Here is a 26,930-nt window from a genome sequence, read left to right as displayed (position 1 = left end):
GGCGAATCACTCTCACGTTTATTGAGAGGCTTGGTGGGAATGATTCTAAAACGCTCACTAGTAGGGAGGGAGACTCCCTAAATTTGGCTCAGGGATTCGCTACACAAGCTACCCCAAAGACTACACATCTATATTCGGAAGCTGTACCGCAGTCAGCCAAAAGGCTGCGGTCACCTGGAGGGAGTATGATGGATCCAAGAACCTTTGCTAATTTCGCTTTGGTGATGGCAGTTGTCGACAAGGGAGAAGAACAGGGCTGCATACCTAGGAATAATAGGAGTGAGATAGTCAAGCAATAGACTAATTGCTTTCGTTGTGCGCTAAAAAAGATTGGTGAGATCTGGCCACGTTCAGCTCTAGATTTCGTCAAGAAGGAAGATATTATTTTTTAACCAATGCCGCAAGCTTGGATACCAAGGATTACCAGATCTTCAATCCATACTTGGAAGACTAAGGGAATGTAATCCCAATCTTTCAACCACCGACAGGAGACATGCAGTTTTCATACTAAACTCCGGCTGTCTCGCAGACCTCAACAAGTCTGATTCAATCCTACGGATTCAACAAGTTAACACTGAAGGTCTAAAGAAGCGGAGGGGTTGGGGAATCAGAAGACGACTCAGCAGTTGTTGCTAAACACTTACCTGAGGAACTATCGACCACGTCGCTAAGGTCTGGCGGACTGCAGGAGACTGAAAATCCCCCTGCCACAATCAAAACAGAGGGGGTGGCATCGAAAAGTGACCCGGCAACCCTGGTGGGTGGGTCATCTAGTTGGACTGGGCTCAAGGTGTGAGCCAGCTGGGAAGGACGGAACTCAAAAAGTACTTCGACAGTAGCAGCAAGTGAAGCATCAAGTGGCTAGTGTCGTGAGGAAGTGTGCTTTCTTACCTGCCCGTGCATGCGTACGGAAGCTCATGATGACTAGATCCAACGAATCTTGTGAGGATGAACTCCTGACGGAATCAGAGGCGAGGCTAACACAACAGGGGTGGAAGTCTGAATCCTGAATATGATCCGGTTTCTACAGATAAATCTCCACCATTGTAAGGACGCTTCGGCGGCACTAAAGGTCCTCCTGCTTCTCTGGAAAAAATACTGCAGCAGTGGTCCCTCGGCTAAACAGAAGAAAAGCAGATTGTGATAAATTTCGGCACAAATTCTTTCCCTTCCAGACAAGAAAAGGAGGTGAAAACTGCGGAGGATATAGACATATTGGTCAAGCGGATCACGAAGGGCCTAAATGACTCGGTTGTGTCAGCATGTCCGTGTGCGAAGCCAAGGGGCAAACAGCAACCGCCCAAGCTGATTAGTCTAAGGAAGGACTGCAGAAAATTCTTCAACAGAGCGAAAGCCACAAGATTGAGACATCTATAAGGCGAAGCTAAGAAAATATAAGGCCGAGTTGAGTAAGGCTCAGAACAAATCGTGGGTAGAAGTCTGCAGCTCCGTGGAGGAAACATATGAGCCCTCTAGGCTAAGGAAGATTCTGTCCTCGAGGCCTACTACGGTGGGGTATATTCAGAAGTCAGAGACTATATGGACAATGTCTAGCGAGAAAACACTAGAACTACTCGTTGATACATATTTCCAGGGAAATTCCCCAACGGCCAACGTGGCGCCAGAAGAAGTTGTCGCTGGTATACATTCGTTGGAGGTTATTAGGGAAATTGTGTCTGAGCCGAAAATCCTTTGGGCGATACCCTGCTTGTATCAGCATGTCATATAAACCTGTGGAGTGAATTTCTAGGCATCAACTCTTTCTTAAGAAAGTTTATTAATAACGTACTTACTAAACGATGGTAATGGCAGGCTTGGGATCTGTGGATCTTAAAAAGATATTTCAGCAGAGGTACTGTCTTCTCAACTTTGGAATATAGCCATTAACACTATATTATTGTCTCTGGCAGAAAATGTGTAAAAGTGATAGCGTATGCTGATAACGAGGCAATTGCGGTTTGAGGAAACTTTCCCAGCACTCTAAGAGATATACTTCAAGAAGCTCTACTTTCAACAGCGAAGTGGGCTACCGAAAGTGGTGTAGGCGTAAATCCGGGTAAGACAGAAGTAGTTCTTTTCAGCAGGAGATACAAGTTACCTACAGTGGCATCTGTCTCCTTGGGAGTAGAGAATGTTCCATTTACAGAAAGGGCAAAACACCTGGGTGTTTTGTTGAACGAGAAATTGAGCTTCAAATCCAACATTTTGGAAAGAGCAAGAAAGGCAACTCTTACCCTATACACCTGCAAGAGAGCCATTGGCAAAAGTTGGGGATTTAGACCGCGTGTCATGCATTGGGTATATACTGCAGTTTTCAGACCTATTATGATATATGGTGTTGTAGTCTGGTGGACGATGCTTCAAAAGTCCAACTACTGCTCAATACTTAACCGAATTCAAAGGATGGCTTGATTGTGCATCACAGCCGCACTGAGGACGACACCATCTGATGCACTGAATTTAATGATACATGTTATGCCCCTGGACATTGTGGCCAGACAAATTGTAGCGACCGCTGCCGTGAAGTTAAGCTTTCTCATTGGTCATGCGGCGGCTACGGACACTGTGTTATCCTGGATACAATATCCGATGTTCCATGCAGTGTGGATTACAACCTACCTGAACCGCTTTTTGATAAAAAAAATTACTGTACCACTATTCTTGATAGAACAGATTGGAAATACGATATCCCTGGTAACAGAAGTTACATAGACTTTTATACGGATAGTTGCAAACTAGACGACCAGGCGGGCTTTGGGGTGTTTTCTAAAGATCTAGAACTGGTCATATCGGAAGGTTACCCGATCACTGCAGTGTGTATCAAGCGGAGATCCTCGCAATTAAGGAAGTGGTGGAATGCCTAAGAAATAATGTCATAACTACAATTGGCATAAATATCTTCTCAGACAGCCAGGCAGTCATTAAATCCCTGGAGAACGTATTTCTGAATATAAAAATCGCCCTCGACTGTCGCAGATCTATCAACGCGATGGCGGAATAGTTCAAAAGTCACCTGTTCTGTGTGCCGGGCCACAGAGATATCCCAGAGAATTGTAAAGCGGACTAGCTTGTGAGACTAGGAACTACCCCACATAATCCAGGGAAACTACAATATGTGGGTATGCCTTTAGCGACATGTACGCTAAGTTCTTAGGACCAGACACGAAGGAATTCGAATGATAGATGGTCCCAAAGAATGGGTTGTCAGCATTCTAAAAGCTATGTGTTCTTATCTAGATTTGAAGAGGTCTACCGCTTTTCTGTCACTGGCTAGAATAAAGGTCTCAGTTATTGTGTCCGTCATGACGGGAACTGTCTAATCGGAAAACATGCTGACAGACTGATGGTTACCAACTACGATTTTTGCATAAGCTGTGAGTACATCGAAGATGAAGATACTGTAGAACACCTTCTGTGTGTGTATCCCGCACTGGCAGTCAGAGGAGCTCCACTTTGGGTTCTCATTTCTTTGAGAACCTGTCTGATTAAGCGGATGTGAACATTCGCAAGTTGTTTTGCTTTTTATAGCGATCTGGATGGTTCAACGGTAGGAACTAGAAGGCATCTTCCTTTTTCTATTCCTGTGGTATCACAATGGACGAAAACGTCTAAGTGAGTCTAATGGCAGACGCTTCTTAAACCGAACCTAACCTAACCCCATTTGGACGGAAATTGTTGAATTATCCAAATTGTTGAATTATTCCATAATTCAGGAGCCAAATGTAAGTTTTTTAACAGAATGATTTTAGTAGGATCCGTCCATATTTCAGTACTACAAAATTAAATACCCTTTATTGGCTGATCGGCCTATATGGCAACTATATCTAGCTAAATTCGTATGTGGATCGAACTCTCGTCAATATATCGAGAGACCTGGTGGTTTATAAATGCACCTGTTATGGCCTTAAGGCCCAATACCTGGAAATTAGTTATATGACAGTTATACTCAAATATAGTGCGATTGAGACCACATTTGGCATAGATGACACGGGGTCTAACAAAACTCACTGTTCCAAATTTCAATGAAATCGCCAGTTATGGCCAGCTCGTCTTTAAGGGCTTATCTATATACGGCTCTACTGCTTCGAAAGAAAAATAGACAGACTAACAGACGGGAGGACATTGCTAAATAGACAATGTCAAGAATATAAATAATTAATGAGTTCTCAGATCAATACTTCGATGTGTTACAAACAGAATGCCAAAACTAGTATACCCCTATCCTACGGTGGATGGTATAAAAATCACTTTTGAATAACAACTTTGACTGCTACATACTTTTGCTACCCACTGCACCCCAGTGAATGCAACCAGTTTCGATAGAATGCACTCCCATTCATTCTGCGTGTTCATGTGCAAGTATGCCTATGTTGCATGGCTAATATTTGCCGATAAATTGTTTGGATTTTCAGCATTATTTATAAATTCTATTAGAAACCAAACAACAACAAATCTCTGTTTACCAATCGCTATACGACCATCTGCGGCAGCAATGGGAAAAAGGCAACAATCGTACTCGGGCCAACATTAAATGCAGCAGACAAAACATTGTGGACCGAAAGAGGGCCACCACATTTGCTTGATTACATGTAAACCACGAAAATGAATTGAAATCCATGGAAAACACTTTTTATAATTTTAAATCATTCTCTCAAACACAATCACCAACATACAAAATGTCCAATCAGTGCAATATAATCGACAGCAATAACAATGAACAGTGGTATGAAATCGAAGAATATTTAGTTATTTATCTTGAAGAGGAGGTGACCTAAATCACCATAAGAAATTTGTAAGGGAATACGATGCCCGATATTCCAAGCAGTGTGGACTTCACAGTGTTGAAAGAGCCAAAAGGTGATTTATGCATCTAGCATACATACATAATTATAACGCCTGAAAAATGTATTTTAGGATTTTTGCTTATTTTGTAAGTAAAATACCTTTCGTTAAAATCCGGTGTTAAATGCATACCCTTTGCCCCATAGCAGCCATATCGAAACATGTTCCGATTTGGACCAAATATTGATAAGCACAAGTCATTGTTCAATTGTGTATAACAAAATATTTATCTTTTTAGTGGCAATATCTAAAAATAAACCGATCTGAACCATATACGACACGGATATCGAAAAGCCTAACAAAGTCAATGTATCAAATTTCAGTGAAATCGGATAATAAACGCGCATTTATAGGCCCAAAGAATTAAATCAAGAGATCGGTCTATATGGCAGCTCTATCCAAATCTGGACCGATATGGGACAAATTGAAGAAGGATGCCGAAGGGCCTAACACAACTCACTGTCCCAAGTTATGATAAAATCGGACAATAAATTCGCCTTTTATGGGCGCAAGACCTTAAATCGACAGATTTATACGGCAGCTATATTCAAATCTTGATCGATCTAGGCCATATTGCGGATGTATTTCGAATGGCTTAACTTAACTCACTGTCCAAAATATCGCCGACATCGGACAATAAATGCGCATTTTATGGGCCCAAAGCTTTAAATCGAAAGATCGGCAGCTATATCCAAATCTGGACCGATCGGGGCCAAATTGAAGAAGAATGTCGAAGCGCCTAACACAACTCACTGTCCCAAATTTTGGCAAAATCGGACAATAAATGCGCCTTTAATGGCCGCAAGACCTTAAATCGAGAAGTCGGTCTATACGGCAGCTATATCCAAATCTGGGCCGACCTGTGCCATACTGCGGAAGTATTTCAAATGGCTGAACTTAACCCACTGTCCAAAATTTCGGCCATATCGGACAATAAATGCGCCTTTTATGGGGCCAAAGCCTTAAATCGAGAGATCGGTCTATATGGCAGCTATATCGAAATCTGGACCGATCTGAACCAAATTGAAGAAGAATGTCAAAGGGCCTAACACAAATCATAGTCCCAAATTTTGGCAAAATCGGACTATAAATGCGCCTTTTATGGGACCAAAACCTTAAATCGAGAGATTCTTCTATATGGCAGCTATATTCAAATTTGGATATTAAATGTAGTTTTTATGGGCCCCAACCCCCTTAAAATAGGTTTATTTGACAATCATGACAATATGGGACTAAAATGAAAGGCATTTGGGAGTAGATTACGAATATGGTCAGGAAGTATGAGTAGGCTTTATAATTTAGTGATAACGGAAGGGGCGGATCCTTCACCGTTACACCAAAATCAAAAGTGGACCGATAAGCACAATGTCGGTATCAAATGAAAAGTATGCTGGAGTAGATAACGAATCTGGCATACAAATTCATGTCGAAGTATAGGGAGTCACCTCACCCCTTCAAAAGCATCCAAAATGGGCATATTAGCCAATCACGGATATATGGTTTGTTTGTTCCGTATAGACTGAAAAACGGCAGAACCAAATTTCTCCATGTATGGAAGGAAACATAGGCTATATAATTTTTCGGTATCGGACGGAGGACGGACCCACCCCCTTATGACAAAAATACAACCCAAAATCAAGAGTGCTACGATCGGGACAATATAGGTATCAAACGAAAGGTATTGGAGAGTAGAATACGAATATATTGTAGTATCAAAATTTGAGTCTAGATACCCATCGGGCCGCCCCAACCCCAAAACTCTCCCAAACAGACATTTTGGACGTTCATTTCATAATAGGGCTAAAATGAAAGGTATTCGGGAGTAGATTTCGAATCTGGCATTCAAAACCAGATCGAAGTATAGAGGGTCACGCCACCCCTAAAAACGCCTTTAGACCCATTATGACTATATGATACTTGGCTGAACCGATTTTCTTAATATTTTCATAGATTGTGTACGTTTGTCTGGAAGGAAACATAGGCTAAATCATTTTTAGATTTTGGGTGGAGGCGGACCCTCCCCCTTACCCCAAAAACGCCACCCATATCCGAAAGTGGTCCGATGGGCACAATAAGGGGATCCAATGAAAGGTATTGGAGATCAGAAAACGAATATTGTATTAAAATTTGGGTCCAAGTACCCAGCGGGCCCCACCCAACCCCAAAACTTTCCTAAACAGATGTATTCGAAGTTCATGTCAATATGGGACTCAAATGAAAAGTATTGGTATTATACAAATATGGCATCAAACATTAGGTCCAAGTCGACCCCCAAATACCCCCAAATGGGCATATTAGCCGACCATGGCTATATGAGACTCAAATGAAAGGTTTTAGGGAGTAGATTACGAACATGATATTAAAATTTGCGTTCATGTCTAGGTGGCGCTTTTCCTCCTAAAAATACGTCATATGGGTTATTTGACCCATTATGACAATATGGGACTCAAATGAAAGGTTTTTGAGAGTTGAAAACGATATTGATATCCAATTTTGGAGCCCTAAAGCACCGCTTAAACTGAACTTCATTTTCGTTGTGAATAAAGATTGAATTTGATATCTGTTTTCAGTGCAAAGTGCCGGTGGCCGCCCCAGCCACCAAACACCCTCCAAACGGTTCATATATACCGGCCATGGCAATATGGGGCTCAAATTAAAGGGATTTGGAAGGGCAGCACGAATTTGATATCCATGTTTGAGTCGAAATGTCTGAGGTGCCATCCTTCCCCCAATGAGAACATTACCACCAGGAATCGAGAAGGGACAAATTCTCAAACATCAATGAGTGCTTTCCGATTCAAGTTAAACTCAATGATAAGGGACCTTTTTTAATAGCAGAGTCCGAACCGCGTCCCGCAGTGCAACACCTCTTTGAGGAAAATTTTTTAAATTACCATGTATGGCATTGTAACTCGCAAATGTCGCTCGCCAACATTAAGAGGGGATAAACACCGCTTTGTCGGATGTTCTCGCCAGGATTCGAACGCGTTCAGCGTCATAGGCTAAAATGGCACGAATTCGATATCCGCATTCAGGGCGTAGTGCCCCCCCGTAAAAAGATATTGGAGAGTTAAAGAAGGCGTAGATTAAGATATAGTCTGATATAGCCCATCTTCGAACTTAACCTGCTTATGGACAAAAAAATACTTTGTGCAAAATTTCAGCTCAATATCTCTATTTTAAAGACTGTCTGATTTCAACAGACAGACGGACGGGCAAACAGACTGATCAAGAATATATATACTTTATAGCGTCGGAAATGGATATTTCGATGTGTTGCAAACAGAATGACAAAATGAATATACCCCCCTCCTTCTGTGGTGGTTATAAAAATAAGAATCAAACAGTGATCAAAATTTGAAACTGATGGCCATTGCCGTTAGCATATAGGACATTAAATTTTGAAAATAGCATCTTTATTTTAAAGTTTTGGTTATTTGACACGTATTCATTACTAATATCCTACAAATAAGGAAGAAATCTTAATTTTGGGCCAACTTTTTTTTTCAGTGTAGTTTAGAACTTTGCCTTAAAAAATATTAAAGTAAAATATCCAGAGACACACCCACTAACGCGTGATCCATGCGTCAAATGCCGTCGCTAAATTTCAAGAATACAAGTTTGTAACCCACTGAAACACATCATACCACTATCATATTGGCACATACGAGTATCTGTTGTGGCCGATAACATTGCCCATTCGATGGAGAATAACAAACACATTATGGCGGTTATTTAAGCGAAATCAATTAACAAATTTTGGTTTATTTTGTGTGTTTATGATTGAGTATAGGAGTGGAATTGATTTGGTGTATGGGTGTATGTGTGTGTACACGCACAGGTAAGTTGGTGTGTTATTCTGCTGTGTTTGTTTATCACATTTCATAATGGTTTCAATTTGTTTTTTGATAAAAATCCAGTCGAACGAAATCGCCTAACGCACATCGAAGGATTATTTAAATTTATAATTAATTTCAATAAAAGCCTTAATTGAAATTCTCTCCAGCGCCACTAACATTGGTTAGTCGGAAGTGTGAAAAGTTCTGGACTAGACTGGACAAAGGACATACACTCACTCACTGGTACAGACAAACACGCCGCATAACACAAACAAACAAAGTGAAAGGACATTGTGTTTTCACATCCTTTATCGAAAAGGGTGGCTCAGGATTACTAAAACTGTTTACTTTACGTGCCAAATTTGTATGCAAATCACTTTGATCAACATTACCGTACCGACTGAGCATAGACTAAACTTGAGGAGGGGCTTTATCATCACTTTCACAGATATTGGTGTGGCAATGCCTTTGGAATCTATAGGGAAATGTTTTGTTGCCATAATTACTAACAAAAAGTTATTGATTGCCGATAATTTATGTAAACATTTTAATGCAAAACCAAATTAATGAGCCGTTGGCCGAGTTGCCTTTAATAGTTTTTAGTTATTATAGATTAGAGGTCAAGGATCATATGAAATTAATACATATATTCAAATATGCACTCAAATCAAAATAATAACCATAAAAAATGAAAGCAGTGCAAAGAAAGGATATTTAGGTTAGATTACCACCAAAGGTGACTTCACACGGCGGAGGGAAGTGAAAGAAGACGTGAGATCTCGAGCTAGACATTATACACTAACAGAAGAAAGTCAGGAGGAATGGAGAACCCCAGCGGGGGTGAAGGGGCGCCCATGCCCACGCAAGCATGGATATACCTGCGCCAGAGCTTATGGTACCCCCGTCGGAACCATCCAATTCCCTCAACAAATCTCAGGAGACCTACCAGAGGTAAGTTCGCAAGTTCACCCAGATCACAGAAGAAACGGCTCCCCAGAAAGGACAACCATCGACCCCGCAGACACGGACATGAACACAGCAAGTGCTCAATAGTCTCCTCTTAATCCTCATCGCGGGAACTCCAACAGAAGTCATTATGCGGTATCCAATGCTCGCCGCCAAGCGGCCTATGGCACAGTGTCCGGTTATTGATGTAAAAGTGGAAGTGATAGAATAAAGACAACTAGTCTATTCGAGTATTTAAAATGAAGTGAGGAAAAATGTATTAATACTATTTTTGGTATATGACAAATGAGCATAAAAAGCTAAGGCAACTAAGTTATTCTAATATAACATGGAACAAGTATAAATATTACAGGTTCATTTCAACAGTTATGACCTCTGTGAAGGTATTCATTGACCTCTTGTCGAACACAAACAACTCTCATGTCCTCCTCCGGTCGATGACCGGTCATAACGCCTTTGCTGTCCAAAAACCATCCACCGAGTCCCACCTCGCCACCGACTCCGCACTGGCCATCCCCTCTACTGTGTTCAATAGCTCGACAAATGACACGTAGGCATTTGCCCAGGAACCTATGTCAGAGTCACATCGTGGGTCCGGAACCTATCCAGGGACTTCAATCGATCCGCCACGCAGCTCAACCTCAACATCCTTGACCCTAAGGCCTTGAGCACCGCCATACTGTCCACATACATTTTGAGTTTCGGGGGCGGTAAATCCATTACCAGAATTTCCCTTGCGGTCATTGCAATGGAACAGACTGCCTGCCTGAAAGACCGTACACTCGTCCGGTAGTTAGTTAGAGACATGCTGATATTGAGTGCATCAGAGTAGACCCCAATCCAGTGTCTGACTCGATCTTGGAGCCATCTGTGTAGATCGAGGTCTCATCCTCCTCAAGTACAGCATTCCCCACCACCAGCTCCGACTTCCTGGCTTGGTCCTCAACTTATTTCTGGTAGCTCATAGCAACAACCTTTCCAGTGACCCTTCCATGATCTCGCTGATCGTCGACAGAAACCTGCCTCGGACCAGGAGCACGACGTCGCCCACATAAACGATAATCCTCGTGCCGTCCCCACCGAGATCCATCAGGATTTCATTAATCACGAGGTTGCATAGAATCGGCGAGAACACCCCTCCTTGAGGCGTTCCTCTGGTCCCAAGGAGGGAAAGAGTCCCCAGGTGGGAAAGAGTCTCAAGGCCATAGAGTCTCAAGACCATAGAGTCCCAAGGCCATAGAGTCTCAAGGTCATAGAGTCTCAAGGCCATAGAGTCTCAAGGCCATTACAGGCGCATGTATAACCCGAAATTTGAAAAAGTAGGTCTATTGATATACGGACCGAGTATGATCCACATACGAATTTAATTTAGGGTCGTAAGCTCTTTAAAAGCGCATTTTTTAATCGATTTTGCTGGAAGAGTGAGTTCTATTAGACATCTCAACATCCATGCCAAATATGGCCCCGATCGGACAATATTTAGATATAGCAGTCATATACACCGATTTCGCTAAACTTTGAAACTGTGAGATGCATTGAGCCTTCCCATATCCAAACTGAATATAGTCCAGATCAGGCCGTATTTAGTTATAGCTGTCATATAGATCAAGTTTAAGCTCAATGACAAGGGGCCTCCTTTTTATAGCCGAGTCTGAACGGCGTGCCGCAGTGCAACACCTCTTTGGAGAGAAGTTTTTCAAGGCATAGTACCTCACAAATGTTGCCAGCATTAGGAGGGGAAAACCACCGCTGAAAATTTTTTCTGATGGTCTCGCCAGGATTCGAACCCAGGCGTTCAGTGTCATAGGCGGACATGCTAACCTCTGCGCTACGGTGGCCTCCTCTGTTTGTAACTCCTCGAAATATTCGTCTAAAACCCCATAAAGTATGTATATTCTTCATCATCATGACATGTTAAGTCGATCTAGTCATGTCCTACCGTCCGTCTGTCAAAAGCACGCTTTAAGTGTCACAGGCGGACATGTTAACCTCAGAGCGACAGTGGCCTCCTCCTCGCGGTGGTAAAGTATAAATTAGTCAATAGCCTGATATAGGCAAAGCTGTGCCTGGGGTGAAAGAAAGAAAGATTCTTCGTAAAAATTATGTACCACTTTGCGTTATTGGAGAGTATCAGCGTCGTATAAACCACGATCTGTATGAGCAGTAAGAAGAAGTTAGCATAGTTAAACGTATTAAATTAAAACGGTTGCGTTGGCCAGGTCTAAGCGTCTACAGAGCGCAATTATTACTCGATTACCCCAAAATTAGAACACTTTTTTTTCTATGAGTTCTAACAGCTATGACATGTACTGTCCATATCGTTCGATAATTTGATATATTGTAGCTCATATACATTTCGAAAAGTCATTCAAAGGACCGAACAAATGCGATGCATAATGGAAGGTATATAGGATTCGGCCCGACCGAACTAAGCACGCTTTTACTTGTTTAAAGATAATTTTGCATGCAAAATTTTAAAAAAGTTCTTAAGATATCTCTTTTGTTATAGTCTCCATAGTCTGGGAGCTATGAGCCAATTCAGACCATATTAGACAAACAAGTTAAAGGTCATAGTAGAAGACTCTGTGACTCGTATAGGACTTACGCCGCTCAAGAAATATAATCGAGAGATCGGTTTACATGGACCATAGGACCATACCTCGCACATCTGTTGAGTGTCACAGAAAGTCAGTTTCGCTAGAGGCTCAAAAAGGTAAAATGTTTATGTACGAGCCACACAAATAGGAGGCATTTGTCCAAATTTTCAAGCGCCTAGCTTTACTTTATTTTATTTATTCATGGATTTATTGTCTACACATCAAGATAATAATCTTATAATTAGAGTGTAGATTTTTTGTTTTATACTCCTTCAAAAGTTAGCGTGCTTTCGACAGGCGGACGGACGTACGGACATTGCTAGATCAACTCAGGACGTCGAGACGATCAAGAATATTTATACTTTATGGGGTCTTAGATGCGTATTTCGAGGTGTTACAAACAGAATGACGAAATTAGTATACCCCCCATCCTATGGTGGAGGACATAAAAAAAAACAAAAATTTTGCTTCAAATCATCCAAGCCATGCCTACATTGAACTCCTTGTCATAAAGTTTAAAACTTATTTAATAAAGCTCGAAAGCTGAGCAATTCATTCACACCCAAAAGGCTTCTAAAGGATGAATGTCCGCTTACATGTAAATTTCAATTGCAAATAACAACAGCGTACATTATCCATGCAATCAGCAAGAGCTTAGAGAGGAGAAAAATCCAAACGAAGCTGCCAGCCAAATGCAACCGCCCAACGAAGAAAAGCTGATAAATGGCTATGTAAACTACATTGAATGGCAATTAGAAACAACAAATTAGCGGATGTTAACTTATCCCCCCCCCCCTTAACACAAACAGAACATCGCATTTGTCTCATGCAGCAAAAACAACATGTGTTATAGAAATTGTTATAGGCTGAGTAAGAGAAAAGAACATGCGGGATGCAGTAAGTTTTAGTAGGGCCTTTATTAAACGACGAAAACTACCACAATGTCTAAAAAACTAAGGAAAGCCAAAAGCCGGGTGGTACTGACAATACACCTACCCTTAAAATAGAAATTGGGCAATCCCACTATAAGGACGCTATATTAATTTCTCTATAAGAGTTAATATATGAATATACACAGATGTGTGGATCTGAACTAATTTCGACAAAATCTACTAAAAATTTCAACAGTCATAAGAGAATAAAATGTGCCAATTTTCGAGAGGATCGTTTAAAATAAGGCCACTTTTTTGCAATATTACTCAAAATCGGACGAAAATTACTCAAATTACTTATTACTCAATATTACTCAAAATCGGAGAACCCTCTATGTAGACGAGTAGATCGTGAGGAACTGTTGACTTGCCCTTACTATAGGCCTAATGTTGCAGAGACGGGCGATCTTTAGCAATCTAAGATATGTATTTATCAACCTCTCCAGAGCCTTTAGCATAAAGGATTACCTACTAATTAGACTAATATCTTTGGCTTTCGTGTGTATGGTTTTCCTGCTTTTGAAGTAAAAATTATCATTGTGTAACCCTACCACACAAAAATATACGATATGCCGATACCAGAAGACGCAGGACGCAGCTTTTTATTCGGCCCGTGGCACATTACCAGGTTCGGGCTATTTAAAGAAGTCAACATTTTTAATCGCCAAAGAATTATTGAAACAGACACAATTCTATTCGTCATAGTTACAGATTTGTATACAATTGGATAATGTTACAAAGACTCTTTCTATACTCACTACCGATGGATGGGGGTATATTAAATTTGACATTCCGTTTGCAACGTATCGAAAAATTTATTTCCGACCCCATAAGGTATATATATTCATGATCCTCGTAAAAATTTAAGACAATCTAGCTATTTCCGTCCGTCTGTCCATTGAAATCACGCTACAGTCTTTAACAAATAAAAGCGTGCTAAGTTCAGCCGGGCCGAATCTTATATACCCTCCACCATGAATAGCATTTGCGGAGTTTTTACCGGTATCTCTTTTTAGGCAAACATATGATAAAAGGAAATAATTGCTAAATATTGGAACTATAATATCAAGTTTTCGTCCGATCGGACAATAATTGAACTGAATGTTGGAGACCTTAGTAGAAGTCGTTGTGTAAAATTTCAGCCAATTCGAATAAAAATTGCGCCCTTAAAGGGCTCAAGAAGTAAAATGGGGAGATTGGTTTATATGGGAGCTGTATCAGGCTATAGACCGATTCAGACACGTATACTGAAGTTCGTCAGAGAAGTCGTTGTGCAAAATTTCCGCCAAATCAGATATAATTGCGCCGTTTTGAGGCTCATGAAGTTAAGATCCAAGATCGGTTATATGGCAGCTATATAAAGTTAAGGACTATATGTGGCACAGTTGTGGGAAGTCATAACAAAACAACTCTTTCAGTCAAATCGGTTAAGAATTGCACTCTCTAGTGGCTCAAGAAGATTCAAGATCTGTTTATATGGCCGATTTGAACTATTCTTAGCACAGTTGTTGAATGTCATAACGAAACACCTCATCCAACATTTCAGCTAAATCGGATAATATTGTAATTGCGCCCTCTAGCGGCTGAAGAAGTCAAAACCCCAGATCGGTTTATATGGCAGCTATATCAGGTTATGAACCGATTTCAACTTTCCTTAGGACAGTTGTTGAATGTCATAACGAAACACCTCATGCAAAATTTCAGCGAAATCGGATAATAATTGCGTCCTCTAGTGGCTCAAGAAGTCAAGACCCTAGATCGCTTTAGATGGCAGCTATATCAGGTTATGTAACGATTTGAACTTTTCTTAACACAGTTGTTGGAAGTCAGAACAAAACACGTCGTGCAAAACTTCAGCCAAATCGGATAGGAATTGCGCACTCTAGACGCTTAGGAAGTCATGACCCCAGACAGGTTTATATGACAGCTATATCGGGTTATGGACCGATTTCAACCATACTCAACACAGTTGTTGGAAGTCATAATAACACATCATGCAAAATTTCAGCCAAATCGGATAAGAATTGTGCCATCTAGCGGCTCAAGAAGTCAAGATCTAAGATAGGTTTATATGGCAGCTATATCAAAACGTGGACCGATATAGCCCATTTACAATCCCAACTGACCTACACTATTACGAAATATTCGTGCAAAATTTCAAGCGGCTGGCTTTACTCCTTCAAAAGTTAGCGTGCTTTCGACAGACAGACGGAAGGCTGGACGGACGGACGGACAGACGGACGGACGGACAGACGGACGGACGGACAGACGGACGGAGATGGCTAGTCCGATTTAAAATGACATTGCAATCAAGAATATTTATACTTTATGGGGTCTTAGACGAATATTTCGAGTAGTTACAAACAGAATGACGAAATTAGTATACCCCCATCCTATGGGGGAGGGTATAAAAATGGGCTCCCATATAGACCGCTTTGCCGATTTAGGGTCTCGGCCCCTTAAAACATTATTAACTATCAGATTTCGCTGAAATTTGTGATAGTGAGTTGCGTAAGGCCTCCCGACATCCTTGTTTAATTCGGCCAAGATCGGCCTAAATTCAGATATAGCTGAAATATAGACTGATCCCTCGATTTAAGGTCTTTGGCCCGAAAAAGGCGCATTTATAGTTCGATTCCAATTCTTGTTCAATTTGGCCCAGATGGGTTTAGATTTGGATATAGCAGCCACATAGACCGATCTCTTGTTTAAAGATTTTAGGCCCTTAAAAGGCGCCCGTGGAGGCCACCGTAGCGCAGAGGTAAATATGTCCACCTATGACGCTGAACACCTGTGTTCGAATCCTAGCGAGACAATCAGAAAAAAATTGCAACTGTGGTTTCTCCGTCCTAATGCTGGCGACATTTGTGAGGTTCAATACTTTGCCATGTAAAAACATCTTCCCAAAGAGGTGTCGCACTGCGGCACGCCGTTTGGACCCGGCTATAAAAAGGAGACCCATATCATTGAGCTTAAAATTGAATCGGACTGCACTTATTGATATGAGAGAAGTTTGTCCCTGCTCCTTAGTGGAAAGTTCATGGGCAAAATTTTGCAATTTTATGCACTTGTTGTCCAATTTCGCTGAAACTTGGTAAAGTGAGTTGTGTTTGGATCCTCGAATATTGTCCGTCTGCAGACGGTAGTGTTATCTGTTTCTATTGGGTTGCCCAAAAAGTAATTGCAGATTTTTTAAAAGAAAGTAAATGCATTTTTAATAAAACTTAGAATGAACTTTAATCAAATATACTTTTTTTACACTTTTTTCTAAAGCAAGCTAAAAGTAACAGCTGATAACTGACAGAAGAGAGAATGCAATTACAGAGTCACAAGCTGTGAAAAAATTTGTCAACGCCGACTATATGAAAAATCCGCAATTACTTTTTGGGCAACCCAATATTACAAATCCTGCTGACGAGTTTTGATGTACCATACGAAATGGCGATCTAGTAAACCAGTCAAATTCTATTACAAAGCAAAAACCAATTTTCTGCCTAACTTTAAAATAAAGGTTTTTTGTACTTCTATTTGTAAAATAAACAATAACCGATTGTGTCAACTATTTCAAGACTGAATAAATTTAGCTCAAATGTGTTACAGGTTTTCCCGAATTTAATTATTCAGAAGTTAAGGCCTTATCAGGCGCTTTTACGATTGCTCACAAGTGCATGATTTTTACTCTTTCATCCACGTAAACAGGATTCAAATGTAAAAATTAGAGGGATTTCAATACTAAAAATGGCTTGTGCTTAATACAACATCTAAAGTCTCTGTGGCATCAAAATGTGCATTGGGAGTATGGCAATACAAAAGAGAGCCAAATTGAAGAGAATGAAAAACTGAAGTAAATTGTGCGAATACCTAAAATATGTACTTAACATGTGATAGTGACGATGACGATGCTGGCTAGTTGCTGAAAAATAGATAACACAGCTGGTTTGAATTCGATGGAGAGGTATATAATGGTCTACAAAAACAAAGAACAATGGGGGAAACTTGTGTACAAACGTGCAGTAGCAAGTATTGGATGCTTGCCGTGCCCATCAGCGTCACTATCAATGAGTTCTGTTACCGATTCAGGTATAAGCTCAATAATGAAGGCGGTTTATAGGCGAGTTAGAAGTCCAGAGTAGTTTTAATAGTTCAACAGCATTTGACAAGGGGATGGCATCCACTTAAACCCAATCCACCAAAATCTTTTATATAAAAAACAATTTGTATTTTAGTATTATAGACTCAGAAACGGCTGAACCGATTTCCTTGAAATTTTCACAGACGGTGCATAATGATACCGTGGTGAAAAAAGGTACTAAATTTTTTGATATGTGAAGGGGTGGCGGACCCTCCCCCTTACCCTTATTTTCAGAAACGCCAGATCTCGGAGATGGTTGGTGCGATTTAAGCGAAATTTTGTGTGCTCTCATATGGAACCCTAAAAATAAAACTTTGGTATCCAAATTTCGGATAGTGCACCTAGGGGGGCCGCCCCACCCTAAAACCTACCAAACATATATTTCGACCAATCACGACAATATGGGACTCAAATAAAAGGTATTTAGGATATGAAAATGTATCTGATATCCATTTGCCGCACCACGTGCTAGCGGGACCACCCCAACCCCCAAAACACCCCTAAATCGGACATATTTACCGACCATGGCAATATGGGACTCAAATGAAAGGTATTTACGATTAGAATACGAATCTTATATCCAAATGTGGGACCACGTTTCTGGAGGTCCACCCCTTCTCCAAAACACCCCCCAAACAGGACTTATTTACTGACCATAGGAATATGTGTCTTAAATAAAAGCTATTTAAGTGTAGAATTCGAAACTGAAAGGGTTCTACCCCTTTTCCGAAATACCCCACAAACAGCAATTTTTTACTGACTATCGCAATATGGGGCTCAAATAACGGTATTTTAGAGTAGAATACGAATTTGATATCCAAATGTAGGACCATGTATTTAGGGCATCACCCCTTCCCCAAAACACCTCCCAAAGGGTAAAAATTTTTTGACCATGCCAGTATGTGCCTCAAATTAAAGGTATTTGAGATTAGATATAAGATGGTCACCCGTATATAAGGTGGTCACCCCACCCCCACAAAAATGCCCAAAATGAGCACATTAGCCAATCACGGATATATGGGACTCGGTTTGTTTATTCCGTATAGACTGAAAAACGACAGAATCGATTTTCTCGAAATATTCGCATATTGTATAGATTGGTTTGGAAGGAAACAAAGGCTACATATTTTTTCGGTATCGGAAAAACGCCATTACACCCATTACGACACTTTTCTGAACCGATTTTCTTAAAATTTTCCTAGATTATGTACGTGTGTCTGGAAGGAAACATAGGCTATATAATTTTCATATATAGGGTGGAGTCGGACCCTCCCCCATACCCCAAAAACGGCACCCATATTCGAAAGTGTTCCGATGGGCGCAGTAAGGGTATCAAATGAAAGTTGTTGGAGACCAGAAAACGAATATGGTATTAAAATTTGGTTCCAAGTACCCAGCGGGTCCCACCCCCCAACCCCAAAACTCCTCTAAACAGATATATTCGAAGTTCATGTCAATATAGGACTCAAATGAAAAGTATTAGGCAGTAGATTTCAAATATGGCATAAAGCATTAGGTCCAAGTAGTGGGAGGTCGCCCACCCTCAAACACCCCCAAATGGGCATATTAGCCGACCATGGCTGTATGGGACTAAAATGAAAGGTTTTAGGGAGTAGATTACGAATGTGACATTAAAAGTTCAAGTCTAGGTGGCGCGTTTCCTCCTAAAGATACCTCCAATGGCTTATTTGAACCAATATGACAAGATGGGACTCAAATGAAAGGTTTTTGAGAGTAGAAAACACCCATAAACACCGCTTTGTCCGATGTTCTCGCCAGGATTCAAATGCGTTAAGCATCATAGGCTATAATGACACTAATTCGATATCCGCATTCAGGGCGAAGTATCCCCACCCTAAAAAAATATTAGAGAGTTAAATGAGGCGCAGCGAAGCGGGCCAGGTTCAGCTAATGTCTTTATATTCACGGAAGGTTGTGCTTATTCTCTAAAAAATAACGCTTTTGTAATCGGTTATTAAATTTCATTTTAATTTATAAGCTTTTTTTGCACCAAGGGTATATATTATCTTGTAACCAAAGGAAAAAAATCAAATTGTATACCCTCCACCATAGGATGGGGTATACTATTTTCATCACTCCGTTTGTAAAACCTAAAAATATTCATCTTAGACGATATAAAGTGAATATATTCTTGATCGTCATGACATTTTAAGTTGATCCCGCCTGCCTGTCGAAAGCACGCTAACTTTCGAAGGAGTAAAGCTAGGCGCGCACGTATACTTCTAATTAGAGTAGGTCGGTTGGAATTGTAAATGGGCCGAGTCGGTCCATGTTATGATATAGCTGCCATATTAAACGATCTCCGATTTGACATATTGAGCTACAAGAGGATGCAACCCTTATCCGATTTCGCTGAAATTTTACATGTTGCGTTTTGTTATGACTTCCAACGTATATGCTAAGTATGGTTTAAATCGGTCCGTAACCTGATACAGCTGACAAAAAACCGATCATCAGATTTGAGTTCTTGGGCCTCTAGAAAGCGCAATTACCACATGATTTTATTGACATTATGCATGAAGTGTTTAAGTGTGACTTCCATTAACTGTCACAAGTATGCTCCAAATCGGTTGATATATATTACTTGAGCTTGTAGAGAACGCAATTCTTATTTGATTTGTCTGAAAATTTGCACGTTTAAACATTAAATTACTGCTCTGGTTCAAGTATGGTCCAAATCGGTTCATAACATGATATGGCTGCGGTATTAACCGATTTTCCAATTTGGCTTCCCGAGCTTCTGGAAGGCGCAATTAAACCTTGACTTGCCTGAAATTTCGAAAGTGTTTTTTTCTGTTACTTCTAACAGCCATGACAAATACGGTCCATATCAATCTCTCTTGGTCTATAACTTAATATAGCTCTTATATACGTTGTCTGAAACTGTTGCATGGTCCTTATGTTGCACTTTTTCTCCAAAGCAGTCCACCAAACTACTGAGGCGTAAGTAAGTATTGGTCTCATCACGCTCCTGTAGAGCCAGTGGACTATCACCGGATTCAGGCCCCGTTTCGAGCCTACGGCCCGTCTACATAGTGCCCAACATATGTTAGCCTTCTCAGAACGCTCCTGAATGTGACACTTCCAATTCAGTTTCACACCTAAGTATTTGACCTTGTCAGATATCGAAATCGTTTTATTGAGGAAACGTGGTGCGTTAAATTGTTTCACCTTCATCTTTCTCGTGAACAGGCATATTTCAGTCTTCTGTTGGTTAACATTGAGATCTCTGGGTCCAGAACAGTCATGTGCCATATGCAAGACCCTTTCGGCCCTTCTTCATAGCCCGTTCGGATCCTTACCCCTTAGAAGTATTATATCATCGTCTGCGTGGCAGCCGGTTTCAATTACCTCCTTAGTCTGCATTCGTAATAGGTCATTTATGGTGGTCACCCATAGGTGTGGCGATAAAATGCCACCCTGTGGCGTGCCTTGTGCGACTTTCTCTTTTATATTTATGCAATGCGACACACAATTTATCCACCTGTTCCTTAGCATATGGTTTATTTAGTCTCTTAGGACCGGATCCACCCGGTACTGGTCTAAGAATTGGATTAATGTGTCGGTCCGCACATTGTTAAAATCCCCCTCGATGTCAATGCATACCGGCAGGGTGTACGTTTTGGCATCGAAGGATTCTTGTATTTTATGCACAACCTCGTGCAGGACAATCTCTACCGACTTTCCCTTAACATAGGCATGCTGTTTGTATTTAAGCAGTTTGCTGGATGTTCTACTCTTTATCATGGTGTCTACAATACGTTTCATGGTTTTGAGTAGAAAGGACGTAAGGCTTATGGGTGTGTAGGCTTAACCAACTAAATAGGAAAGTTCTTTAAAGTCCCTTAGTCTCCCAATTATGATTAAGCCTCTCAAATATGAACCAGATAATATTTGAGAGACTTATCCATGCTTGGAAGACTAAGGGACTATAATCCCAATCTTTCAGGCACCGAACAAGAAGATTGGTAGATTAGATGAGGCTGATGGCGACCGCAGACATGCAGTATTCGCACAAAACTCAGACTGACCTAAACAAGTTAGAAAAGATTGCATACTACGGATTCAGCAAACCACCGTGCCTATAGACCATCAGTTTCGGTCTATAGGAACGGTGGGGTTGGGAAATCAAGAGGCGATTCAGCATTTGTTGCTGAACACTTTTCTGGGGAACTATCAACCACATTTCTAAAGTCTGGTGGATTGCAGGAGACTGAAACAGGAGAGGAAGGCGTCAAGACGAGACCCGAAAAGCCCTGTGCCGGTTGGTCATCCCTTTGGATTGGGCTCAAGGTGTGCGCCAGCGGAGATGGGAGGATCTCAAAAGTACTCCGACAGCAGCTACTAGTAAAGCATTTATGAAGGAATCACTGTCCTAAGGAAGAGTGATTCCACTTCTATCTAAACTGCACTTGGATGGGAAAGCAAACTCATTATGATTGAAAGAATCTTGATAGGATGAACTCCTGGTGGACTCAGAAGACGGGGCTAATGCAACAGTAATGGAAATTCAGCATCATGAGAGGATAAACTGCTGGCGGCCTCAGAAGACGAGGCTAACGAAACAGTGGTGGAAATTCTGAATCCTGACTATGATTCGGCTTCTAAAGATAAATCTCCGCTTCGATTGCAATAAAGGTACTTCTGGTGGCAGGAGGACTTAACATGATTCTCCTCCAGGATCCAAGGGTGTGTGGAGAAATGGTTCTTGTCCTAAAAATTCCCGGATTTAAACAAATGTTCTTCTTCTTCTGTCACTAAACACTAAAGATTCAGTATAAGCCAGCCTTGAATTTAATAAGCCTCATTACTGGCTGGCTTCCTTATATATGGCACATGACTTAGAGATGCCGCTTTTAATCCTTAAGATACTGATTGAAGCCGCTTTTGCAGGGAAAAATAGCCTTGTTGTAGGATATGAGGAAGTTCGGATGTCAACGAAAGGGTCAGCTATTATAAATCGTTTTTTAGCAGGTGGTAGGTAGGAGGTGCTAAATGATACCTTTGTATCGGAGGATATAAGCGGAAGGACAAGGACCACAGATTCTCTGATCATCTTTATATTAGTTTTAGCTTTGGAGAGGATGCTGGTGAAGTAGTCCCTCGGCCAAATAGAAGAAAGTTGGATTGGGAAAAATTTCGTCACAAATTCTGTACGTCTATTCCTTCTTGACCAGAAAAGCAAATGACAGCTGCGAAGTGCACGAATGGTCACGGAGATCACGAAGGCCCAGAATGACTCTCTTGTGTCAGCATGTCCTAGAGCTCAGCCAAAGGGCAACCCAGCACCGCCATGGTTGACCCCAGAACTGGTTTGTCTAAGGAAGGACTGAGAAAACTCTTCAACAGGGCGATAGCCAGAAGGGCACCACATGAATGGGACGTCTATAAGGCTGAGCTCAGAAAACACAAGGGAGGGCTGAGAAACGCAATAAAAATCCTGGGTGGAATTCTGCATGTCCATTAAGAATACATCAAAGGTCTCCAAAGAAGATCATATCCTCGATACCTATTACAATGGTATATATTCAGAAATCAGATAATATACGGACAATGCCTAATAAGGAAACTCTGGAATAACTCGTTGATACACATTTCCCAGGAAATTCTCCAACGGCCAACATGGCGCCAGAAGAAGTTGTCACTGGTATGAATTCGTCGGAGACTATAAGAGAAATTGTGTCCGACCAAAAACTCCTTTGGGTGATAAGAAGTTTCGACTTCTTTAAGTCGCAAGACCCTGATGATGTATCACCGATTCAATTACAAGCTGTGTCTACTAGACTAGTTCCTTGGTTTAGGGGGAAATACTCTGCTTTTATCAGCATGTCATATATACCTGGAAGGACACAATGGTCATTTTCATTCCGAAAGCAAGAAAATCTTACCACGCGAATGCGAAAGATTTTTGTCCTATTAATCTGTCGTCCATTATGCTGAAGACTCTTGAGAGGTTGGTAGAAACATATCTTAGGGCCAAGATACCTGGAGATCGGCCGTCGCGGCAGCAGCCTGCATATAGTAAAGGCAAATCCACAGAAACAGCCCTTCACGTCCTAGTCAGCTACAAAGAGAGTTATCTCGCTGGCAAGGTATATACAAATGTAACACTGACTTCAATCAAGAAAGAGTTGGAGTTTCTAGGCATCATCTCTACCGTAAGAAAGTTTATTAATAATTTACTTACTAATAGATGCATTGCGGCAGGCTTGGGATCTGAGGATCTAAAAAGACGGGTCAGCAGAGAAACATCCCAAGGAGGTGTACTGTCTCCTCTACTTTGGAATATAGTCATTAACAATACATTATTGTCTCTGGAAGAAAAAGATGTAAAAGTGGCCGCTTATGCTGATGACGTGGCAATTGCGCTTAGGCGAAAGTTTCCCAGCACTCTTAGAGATATACTTCAGGTATCCTAACTGCAACATCTGAGTGGGCGACCGAAAGTGGTCTAGGCGTAAATCTGTACAAGACAGAAGTAGTTATTTTCTGCAGGAGACACAAGTAACCTACACTGGCATCTGACTCCTTGTGAGAAAATTCTATTTACTGAAAACGCAAAATACCTGGGAGTTTTGCTGGACAGGAAATTGAACTTTAAATCCAACATTTTGGAAGGGGCTGTAAAGGCAAATCTTGACCTATGAACCTCCAAGAGAGCCATTGGCAGAAGTTAGGCACTGGTTATATACGGCAGTTGTCAGACCTATAATGCTATAAGGTGTTGTGGTATGGTGAACGACGCTTCAAAAGTCAACCAATTTTTCAATACTCCCCAGGATATAAAGGATGGTTTGTTTGTGCATCACAGTGGCTCTGAGGACAACACCTGACCTGATGCACTGAATTTAATGCTACTAATGCCTCAGGCCATTGTGGCTAGACAAATTGCTGCGACCGCTGCTGAGTGGCTAAGAAACCTTTCCCTTTGGTCATTAAGCGCCGACGGAGACTGCTACAATGCCCGATGTTCCAGGCAGTGTGGATTACACAATGCCTTAGCCTCTTTTTGCGCTTGCATAATGTCATAACGACAATTGGCATAAATTGCTTCTTAGACAGCCATTAAATCCCTGAAGAATGTATTTCTGAATTCAAAAACCGAGCTCGACTTTCGCAGATCTCTCAAAGAGATGACCTAACAGTTCAAAATTTATTTGTTCTGGGTGTCGGGATCACAGAAATATCCCAGGGAATTGTAGAGCGGAGCAGCTTGAGAGACTAAAAACTACCTTGAACATTTGACTGTCGCAAATCTCTCATTAAGATGACTGAACAGTTTAAAATTCACTTGTCCTGGGTGTAGGGGTCACAGAAATATGCCAGGGAATTGTAGAGCGGACCAGCTTGAGATACTAAGAACATTCTTGAATATTCCAATGGAACTAGAATCATTGGGTATACCTCTGGCGACAAGTAAGCTTCTTCTTCAGGGTCAGGTCCGAAGGGCAACGAATGATAAATGCTTAAAAAGGGAGAGGCTGCGAGCGTTCCAAAATTATGTGGCCTATTCTAGACTTGAAGGGGCCTACCGCTTTGCTGTAACTAGCTAGAACAGACGCCTCAGTCATAGTGTCCGTCAAGACTGAGGTGACTGTCTGATCGGAAACATGCTGACAGACTGAAGGTTGCCATTAACGACGTTTGCCGAAGCTGTGAGGACGTCGAAGAATAAGAGACTATAGACCATCTTCTGCGTGTGTGTGCCGCACTGGCAATAAGAAGGAGTTCCACTTTAGGTTTTCATTTCGTTAAGAAGTTGTTTGATTTGGCGGATGTGAACATTCGCAAGTTGGTGATCTTTTTAAAGCTATCTGGATGGTACAACGGTAGGAACTAAAGGGCATCTTCCTTCTCATGTTCCTGTTGTATCACAACGGACGAAAACGTCTCAGTGAGTCCAATGGCAGACTGCTACTTAAACCTAAGCTAACTACCTTTGGAGGAAAAAAATAACATAAAATGTAAAATCTATAGTCTTTGCCCCATTCATTTGTCACCTTTTTCTCCTACAAAGTAAAACAAAATCTTTATCCTTAATTTTCACCCAATGTGCTACTTTTCATCGAAACCTTCTAGAGCTAATGGCATATTTGTGATGTATTTCCAGGTGTTGGATAATAGTATCCCTTAGCTAATTGGATTCTACTCTGTTACAACATTGCCTCTCACACACACACATATACCAATTTAACTACAATGATGTGAAGTTAATACCGGAAGGATATTTGTTGCTACACCATTCGTGATTGTTTGGCGGTGGTGTCTTTTTCCAACGGATGATATGTTTTGCATGGTGTCGTCTCCCATGAAACATGATGCTGCTGTTCGTATCCAATAAAGTTAAGGCATCTATGAGGTTTAATTTGGCTTTATTGGGTTGAATGAGTGCCACTTTTGTGTGTTTTGTTTAAAAGGAAAACAAAAGTTTATTGGCTTTTCAGTGTGTGGAAGTAGAGAACTTAAACAGAAAGGAAAAAATAGTTATTGTATTTTTTAAACTGGCAATGGGAAATTTCTAGAAGTAGTTTAAATATAATACCAATATTTAGTAAAAACTATTTTTTGCTATAGTAGTTAAAAGAAACAATTTTTCGTAACCGTTTTATTTCAATTCTATACTAGCTTAACCGAGCCCGCTCCGCTGCGCATTCTTTTGTAGTATATGGAACAAAATTATACTGTGAATATTTATTTTCGACAATTAAAGAGCTTTTAGTGAACTCCTATACTACGATAATGGTATATGTATCGTATCGTGGTGTGGAAGTGTTGGTGTGGGAGGGTTGGTCTGGGTATCAATTTCATGGTCTACTCCGAAATACCTTCCATTTGAGTCCCATTTGCCCATGGTCGATAACTACGTATGTCCGATTTAGTTATGCTTCGGGGTATAGGATGACCCCCACTTAGCCCTGAAAAGCAGCACCGTGCTCTACTCTCAAATGCCAATTATTTTAACCCTATATTTAAATTAGATTAGGGAGAGTTTATGGGCCGAGGCGTCCCTCAAACACTTAACCGCAAAATTGGATATCAAATTCGTTTCTAATCTCAAATAACTTTCATTTGAGCCCCATATTTTTGGGAGGAGCGGTACCCTAAATACTTGGTCCCATACTTAAATATCAGATTGGTATTCTACTCCCAAATACATTTTGTTTGAGCCCCATATTCCCATGGTTAACAAATTTGTCCTATCTGGGAGATTTTTTTAGGAGGGGCGGTGCCCCAAATACTTGGTCCCACATTAGGTTATCACATTCGTATTCTACTTCCAAATACCTTCTCTTTAATACCTCTCATTTGATACAAATATTGTCCCAATCAGCAAACATGTCAGTTCGGATGGGTTTTGGGATGGGGCTTCCCCCCAGCTTATTAAAATCCGTAATTTTCTACCAATTAGGTATACAAAATTTCGCTAAAATCGGTGCACCCGTCTCCGAGATCAAAATGGGGACTAGGGGGGAGGGTTCCTCCTTCACTTTCTGTCCGATTTCTCTGAAATTTGAAACAGGAAGTTGCACTAGGGACCCCGATATTCAAACCGAATTTGGCCCCCATAGGACCATAATAACATATAAAGGGTGATTTTTTT

Source organism: Stomoxys calcitrans, chromosome 4 (assembly GCF_963082655.1).
Source record: "Stomoxys calcitrans chromosome 4, idStoCalc2.1, whole genome shotgun sequence".
Taxonomy (NCBI): Eukaryota; Metazoa; Arthropoda; class Insecta; order Diptera; family Muscidae; genus Stomoxys; species Stomoxys calcitrans.
The sequence above is the reverse complement of the archived record's forward strand: the minus strand, read 5'-3'. Positions refer to the sequence as shown.